Source organism: Canis lupus, chromosome 5, assembly GCF_048164855.1.
Source record: "Canis lupus baileyi chromosome 5, mCanLup2.hap1, whole genome shotgun sequence".
Lineage (NCBI taxonomy): Eukaryota > Metazoa > Chordata > Mammalia > Carnivora > Canidae > Canis > Canis lupus.
This window is the reverse complement of record NC_132842.1, coordinates 5,599,513-5,607,463: the sequence shown is the minus strand read 5'-3', so window position 1 is coordinate 5,607,463 and position 7,951 is coordinate 5,599,513. Positions and strand designations below refer to the sequence as shown.

Here is a 7,951-nt window from a genome sequence, read left to right as displayed (position 1 = left end):
TTTTAAAAAAATTATAGTTTGTATGGCTTTAATATTCACGAATTGGGTGCTCCTACACTGCTAGCTGATGTCAAATGTGACTGTCAGGCACACTGCCACTTAAGGTGGCTGTAAATAAACTATACACAGAGCCAAGTGCATCATCTGCAGCATGTTTAAGAATCCCAGTCTCATAGGGTGCCTAGGTGTTTCAGTCGGGCATCTGCCTTCAGCTCAGATCATGATCCTGAGGTCTTGGGATCAAGCCCCATGTCGGGCTCTCTGCTCATTGGGAAATCTGCTTCTCCCTCTCCCTCTGCATGCTCCCCCTTCTTGTGCTCTCCCTCTCTCTCACTCAGATAAATAAAATCTTAAAAAAAAAATAAAAGAATCTCCGTCTTGTAGAGACTTTTACTCCTCATCAGCTTTTCACTTTCATCTCAAGGATTTATTTTACAACCACACCAAGAACACAGACTTCCCTCTTATAAGTGCACATTATTCAGCCCAGTGCTACTGAATAGTATTGAGACATTGGTTATTTATAGCTGAAACAAAGAAGAATTTTTAATCTTGGCTCTAGTACTGAACATTTCAGTATGTCATATAAAGCTCCTTTGATTATCCTCTGGACATGAAGTCTGCCTTTCTTTGCTCATTAGCTGAGTTAGAGGGCAGAAAAAAAAAGCACTTTGCTGATCTTCCAAATATTAACACAATAGTAAACAAGTCAGATTCTGGAAGTGCCAACAGGAATGCTTCCAAACAACTGCAAAAGACTTCAGTAGTAAAGTCACCATTGTTCAATCTGATCCTATATATGGCTAAGTTGAGCACTGCATTTTCTCCATAGGCCTTCCTTATGACAAATTTGTGATTTTTAAAATTTTTTAAAAGAAGCAGGGCAAGGGCACCTGCGTGGCTCAGTCAGTTAAGTGTCCAATTCTTGATTTCAGCTCAGGTCATGATCTCACAGTGGTGAGTTCTAGCCCCATGGTAGGATCTGTGCTGAGCATGGAGCCTGCTTAGATTCTCTCCCTCTGCCCACCATCACCACTCACACATGTTTGCTCTCTCTCCCTTTCAAAAAAAAAGTACCAGCACAATTTTATAGAGCAGATCAATTTAAAAAAAGCATAACAGTTATAACCATTTTCATACACTGGCTGCTTAAGACTGATTTGGAGGGAGTACAAATACAAAGGAAACAAAGCAGAGATAAAGGCAAGACTCTTGAGAGTTCTAAAAATAAGGAAGTAATTGAAATATGCTTGAAGAAAGTGCCAAATACTCTTAAAAGGGAAAAAAAGAGAAAGAGTATAAATAAATGTTATAAAACATCAGTAAAAGTCAGCATGATTGATAGTTTCAGCATTTACATGTTGAGCATCATCATTAAATCCAACTTTAATTCATAAAAAACCTATTGTTAGCAGAGTTAATATGACATGTGAGAAGTACCAAACACTTTGTCTTAAGTGGTCTTATGAGCTTTATTTAAACGCAAACAGGTGTGTATTCACTTAATTTAAAATTAGATCTACAAAATTTCCATAGCAGTAATTTAGTAACATGCTTTGTTGTCCAAATAAATATAAGAAGGTCCTGAACTTATTATAATAACTAGTGAAAATTTGAGTTTATATTTAACCCAATTCTAACTCCAACCCACAAGAAATAAGATTACAAGTAAGACTGAGTTCCATGTATATTTTAAAAAGACAGTCTCGGTCATCTTTTTATGGAACTCAATCAACTCACAATGCCGCAAATATATTTCAAAACATAGTTCTTTTACATGCTGATATCACAATATGTAAACATACAGTGCTCTTTAAAGGACAATCCAAAAGTTGTCAATCAAAAGTTCTCTATTCCTCAATGAAGTTAGGAGGCAATCCATAAAAGAGATACGCTGGTGGCACATTCCTGAGCCATCTGACTGATTCTTCTATACACACCCCTGGAGAAAGAGAGATCATGGTGTCATCATGATCCTCAAAAGAAGACGCAGACTTATAATAGCTCATAGACTTCCCTTGGTCATCTGACCACCAATTTGCTGAACATTTGTGGCTGGTTGCATGTCATCATGAGACAGTTGACTTGAAGTAATTTTAATTATACTACATAAATGGAAGAGCTTTAGATTAATAGCAACATTGGCAATGCCCTTTGTCAGGAAATCTAAAACACTTCTGAACAAACTGTTGGGAAGAAACCAGCTGTATCTGCTTCTCATTAGATTTAAGTGGGTTTGATCTTTACAGCTCCAATAAGCAGAGCTATCTTGGAAACAGTGGCTGAAAGAACAGTAGGAATTGCTGACAGGATCCAGATGAAGCTAAATACACTGGTACTGGAGCCATCTCCAAAAATACCATACATGGCACTGATCAGGGGAGAAAATCTCAAAGTTCATTAGAACTCCATCCTGGACATTGGTGATGGAATGATGTATCTTGGTAAATTACACTAGACTTGCATATGTCCATTAGTTCCACAGTGGTACCATTCTTGCTGATACAAGAGATCAAGGAAAACCCTTCACAAACACCAGTGGGACCCATGGAATACAAGGCCCAGTGGAAAACAAATGATGGTGCCAGCTTTGGTGAAGCATCCAGCCTTCCCATCATCAGATAGGCTGATAATGCACGTGTCAGAGTTCATTTTAGAAATAGGAGAATAGATGAGGCATCTGGCTGGCTCAATTGGTAGAACATGCGACTCTTGCTCTCAGGGTCATGAATTCAAGCCCCATGTTGGGCATGGAGACTACTTAAAAAAATTTTTTTTAATTAGGTAGTGTATCACGGTTGATGTCTATGCATTGTGGCCTCTGTTATGAGACAAAACAAGATGAGTGGCATATGAAGATCATCAACACATGGAAGCTTTCGCTTTGGTTGCAAAATTAATAAGTATCCTTAAGGCATAATTCAAGCACATGGTCGGCTCCTCTAGGGCCTGCCTGCATCACAATGATGTGACATATGTATATATTGTAAAAGGATTCCCACCATTGAGATAATTAATATCTGTCACCTCACAGATTTTTTATTTATATTTTTAGTAGAACACCTGAGTTCTACTCTCCTAGCAAATTTCAATTATATAGTATTATTAACTATAGTGACCATGTTATACGTTAGATCCTCAGATCTGATTCATCTTTTTTTTTTTTTAGTACAGTTCACACATGTTACATTAATTAGTTTCAGGTATCCAACATAGTGTTTCAGCTTCTCTATATGTTATGCTATGCTCACCTCAAGTAAACCTACCATCTATCACCATACAATGCTATTACAATACCATTGACTATATTCCCTACGCTGTACCTTTTAATATCATGACTTACTCATTCCATAATTGGGAACCTCTATCATCCACTATTCTTCACCCATTTCACCCACCTCTAAACCCTCTCCCCTCTGGCAACCATCAATTTGTTCTCTGTATTTATAGGCCTGATTCTGCTTTTTTCTTGTTTGTGCATTTATTTTGGTTTTCAGATTCCACATGTAAATGAAATCATGTGGTATTTATCTTTCTCAGTCTGACTTATTTCACTCAGCATAATACCTTCTAGGTACATGTTCTCAAAAATGGCAAGATCTCATCTTTTTTATGATTGAGTAATAATACACACACACACCATATCTTCTTTTCCATTCACCTGTCAACGGATACTTGGGTTGCTTCCATATCTTGGCTATTGTACATAATGCTGCAATACACATAGGGGATCCTGTATCTTTTCAAATTATGATTTTTGTTTTCTTTGAGTAAATACCCAGTAGTAGAATTACTGGATCATATGATGATTCTATTTTTAATTTTTCGAGGAACCTCCATGTGGTTTCCCACAGTGGCTGCACCAGTTTACATTTCCACCAGTAGTACATGACAGTTCCTTTTACTCACATCCTCTTTTTGGGCACCTGGGTGACTCAGTTGGTTAAACGTCTGTCTTTAGCTTAGGTCATGAACTCACATCCTCTTTTTTATTCTACCATTTCACAGATGTAAGGTGATATCTCGTTGTGGGTTTTTTTTGTTTGTTTTTTGTTTTGCAATCTCCTGATGATAAGTGATTTGAGCATCTTTTCAAGTTGTCTGTTGACCATCTATGTGTTTTCTTTGGGAAAATATGTATTCAGTTCCTCTCCCCATTTTTAATCAAATTATTTGGGGTTTTAGGGCAGCCCCAGTGGTGCAGTGGTTTAGCGCCACCTGCAGCCTGGGGCGTGATCCTGGAGACCCTGGATCAAGTCCCACATCAGGCTCCCTGCATGGAGCCTGCTTCTCCCTCTGCCTGTGTCTCTGCCTCTCTCTCTCTCTCTCTCTCTCTCTCTGTCTCTATAAATAAATAAATAAATAAATAAATAAATAAATAAATAAATAAATAAATAAATAAAATTATTTGGGGTTTTAGCATTCAGTTTTTATATATTTCAGATATTAACCCCTTATCAGAGATATAATTTGCAAATATCTTCTGCCCTTTATGTTGCTTTTTTGTTTTGTTGATGATTTCATTCACTATGCAAAATGTTTTTTTTATCTTGGTATTGTTCTAAGGGTTAATTTTTATTTTTGTTTCCCTCACCTGAGGGCTATCTAGAAAAATGTTGCTATAGCTGATGTCAAAGATGTTACTGTATATATTTCTTCTAGGAGTTTTATGGTTTCAAGTCTCACATTTAAGTCTTTAATCCATTTTGAGTTTATTTTTATATATGGTGTAAGAAAGTGGTCATTCTTTTGCATGTAGCTGTTTGGTTTTCCTAGTACCATTTGTTGAAGAGACTATCTTTTCCCAATTACATATTCTTGCCTTGTTTGTCATAGAGTAATTGACCATTTAAGTGTAGATTTCTTTCTGGGCTCTCTATTCTGTTCCATTATCTGTTTTTTGTGTGCCAGCACCATACTGTTTTGATTACTACAGCTTTGTAGTATATCTTGAAATCTGGGATTATGATACCTCCAGCTTTGTTTTTCTTTTTTCAAAATTGCTTTGGTATTCAGGATCCCTTGTGGGTCTATGTAAATTTTAGTATTATTCATTCTAGTTCTGTGAAAAATGCTGTTGGTATTTTGATAGGAATTGCACTGAATCTGTTGATTGCTTTGACATTTTAACAATATTAATTTTTCCAAAAAAAACCAATATTAATTCTTCCAATCTATGAGCCATGGAATATATTTCCATTCGTTTGTGTCATCTTCAATTTCTTTCATCAGTGTTTTAGTTTTCAGAGTACAGATCTTTTACCTCCTTAGTTAAATCCATTCTTAGCTTTTTATTCTTTTTTGGTGCAATTGGAAATGGAATTGTTTTCTTAATTTCTCTTTCTGCTACTTCATAATAGTGTATAGAAATGTAACCAATTTCTGGGTATTAGTTTTGTATTCTGCAAATTTACAGGATTCATGTATTAGCCCTAATAATTTTTGGTAGATTGTTTAGGGTGTTCTACTTATAATATCATATCATCTGCAAATAGTGACAGTTTAACTTCTTCCTTAACAATATGACCGTATTTTATTTGTCTTATTGCTATGTCCAGGATTTCCAATACTAATGTGGAATAAAAGTGGTGAGAGTGGACATCCTTGTCTTGTTCCTGAGTTTAAAGAAAAAGCTCTCAGTATCAAACATTAAGTTTGATGTTTGCTGCAGGTTTTTCCATATAGAGCCTTTATTTTATTGAGGCCAATTCCCTCTAAACCCACTATGTTGAAAGCTTTTATCATATATGAATGTTGAACTTTGTCAAATTTTTTTTCTACATCTATTGAGAAGACCATATGGTTTTTACTTTTCATTTCGTGAATGTGGTATATCACTTTGATTGATTTGCAAATATTGTACCACTCCTGCATCCCTGATAATGTTAGTCTTGTAGAATGTATTCAGAATCTTTCCCTCCTCTTCTAGTTTTTGGAACAGTTTGAGGAAAATAGGTATGGACTCTTCTTTAAATGTTTTAAGAATTCACCTGTGTATCCATCTAGTCCTGGACTTTTTCTGGGAGGGGGGTTGCTTTTTGATTATCAATTCAATTTCATAACTAGTATTGGTCTTTTCAGATATTTTATCTCTTCCTACTTCAGTTTTGAAAGATTGTATTTTTTAGGAATTTACCCACTTCTAGGTCGTCCAATTTGCTGGCATATATTTTTTTGTAGTATTACAATCCTTTGTGTTTTTGTGGTGTCGGTTGTTATTTCTTTCACTTCTGATTTATTTATTTGGACCCTTTTTCTTTGTGTCTTGATGACTTTACCTAAAGGTTTATCAATTTTATCTTTTCAAAGAATCAGTTCTTGGTTTCACTAATCTCTCTCTTTCTCTCTTGTCTCTGTCACTATTTCTGCTCTGATCTTTAATATTTTCTTCTGTGTACTCAATTTGGGCTTTGTTTGTTCCTCTTTTTCTAGTTTGTTTAGGTGTATGTTTAGATTATTTAGTTAAGCTTTTTCTTGTTTCTTGAGGTAGGCCTGTATTATAATAAATTTCCCTCCTAAAACTGTTTCCACTGTGTCCCAAAGATTTTGGACTACTGTGTTTTTTCATTTTTATTTGTCTCCATGTATCTTTTTTTCTTTCTTCTTTGATTTCTTTGTTGACCCATTGGTTGTTTAGTAGCACATTGTTTCGCTTCCATGTGTTTCTGTTTTTTTCCAGTTTTTTTCTTGTGGTTGATTTCTTTTTTAATACCATTGTGGTCAGAAAAGATGCAAGAAGTGATTTCAATCATAAATTTATTGAGACTTGTTTTGTAGCCTAACATGTGATATGTGTTGGAGAATGTTCCAGGTGCACTTGAAAATAATCTGTGTTCTATTGGTTTTTTTATGGAATGTTCTGCATATATCTGTTATGTCCATCAGGTCTATATGTCATTTGAAGACATTGCTTCCTTAATAATTATCTGCCTAAATGATGCATTCGTTGATGTAAGTGGGGTGCTAAAGTCTTCTATTATTATTCTATTGTCAATTTCTCTCATTAAGTCTGCTAATATTAGCCTTATGTATTTAGGTGCTCCTAAGTTGATGCATATTTATCATTGTTATATCCTCTTCTTAGATTGATTCCTTTATCATATGTAATGCCCTTCTTGTCTCGTGTTAGTCTTTGTTTTAAACTGTATTTTTTCTTATAGAAGTATTGCTACCTTGGGTTTTTTTTTTTTCATTTCCATTTGCATGAAATATTTTTTTCCATCCCTTCACTTTCAATCTGTATGTGCTTTAGGTCTGAAGTGAGTCTCATATCTTATCCATCTTTTATTTGAAATTGTGTACCCCTATATCAACCTCTCCTATTTCTCTTACCCTCTCACCTAGCTTCTGACAATTACTCATCTAGTCTCTGTTTACATGAGACAGACTTTTCTTTAAATTCCAAATATAAGTGATAACATGTAGTGTTATTTGTCTTTCTGTATGTGGCTTATTTTACTTAGCATCACATAGACCAAGGTCACCTGTACTGTCATATATATACATATGATATATATATATATCATATATATCCTTTATCCATTCATCTGTCAATGGGCTCTTAAGTTGTTTCCATATCTTGGCTTTTGTGAATAATGCTGCAGTGAACATGGGAGTGAAGATAATCTGTTTAAGATAGTGATTTTGGTTGCCTTGGATATACATTCAGAAGTGGAATTGCTGGATTGTATGATAATTCTATTTTTAATAATTCGAGGAACTTCATACTCTTTTCCATGGTATATGGCAGTATGGGTATCCATAGATTCATCTTATTTAGTACTCTGTGTGTTCCTGCATCTGATAGCTGTTTTTTTATCCCAGTTTAGAGAATTTTTTAGTCATTATTTCTTTGAATACACTTTGTGTCCCTTTCTTTCTTTTCCACCTTTCTGGGATTGGTGCTCTAGAAGTCCCAGAAGCTAGTTTCACTCTTTTTCATTCCTTTGTT

The 7,951-nt window shown here is 35.1% G+C and overlaps 1 long non-coding RNA gene across 1 annotated transcript in view; it reads right to left on the bottom strand.

Annotated features, from left to right (window-relative positions):
- Positions 1-1,463: 1,463 nt before the first annotated feature.
- The window catches only part of LOC140633172 (uncharacterized), a 43,071-nt gene continuing 36,583 nt past the window's right edge, over positions 1,464-7,951 (bottom strand). The window contains exon 3 of the long non-coding RNA XR_012030788.1: positions 1,464-1,942. This is a non-coding gene — a long non-coding RNA (uncharacterized lncRNA). The remainder of the gene's footprint in view (positions 1,943-7,951) is intronic.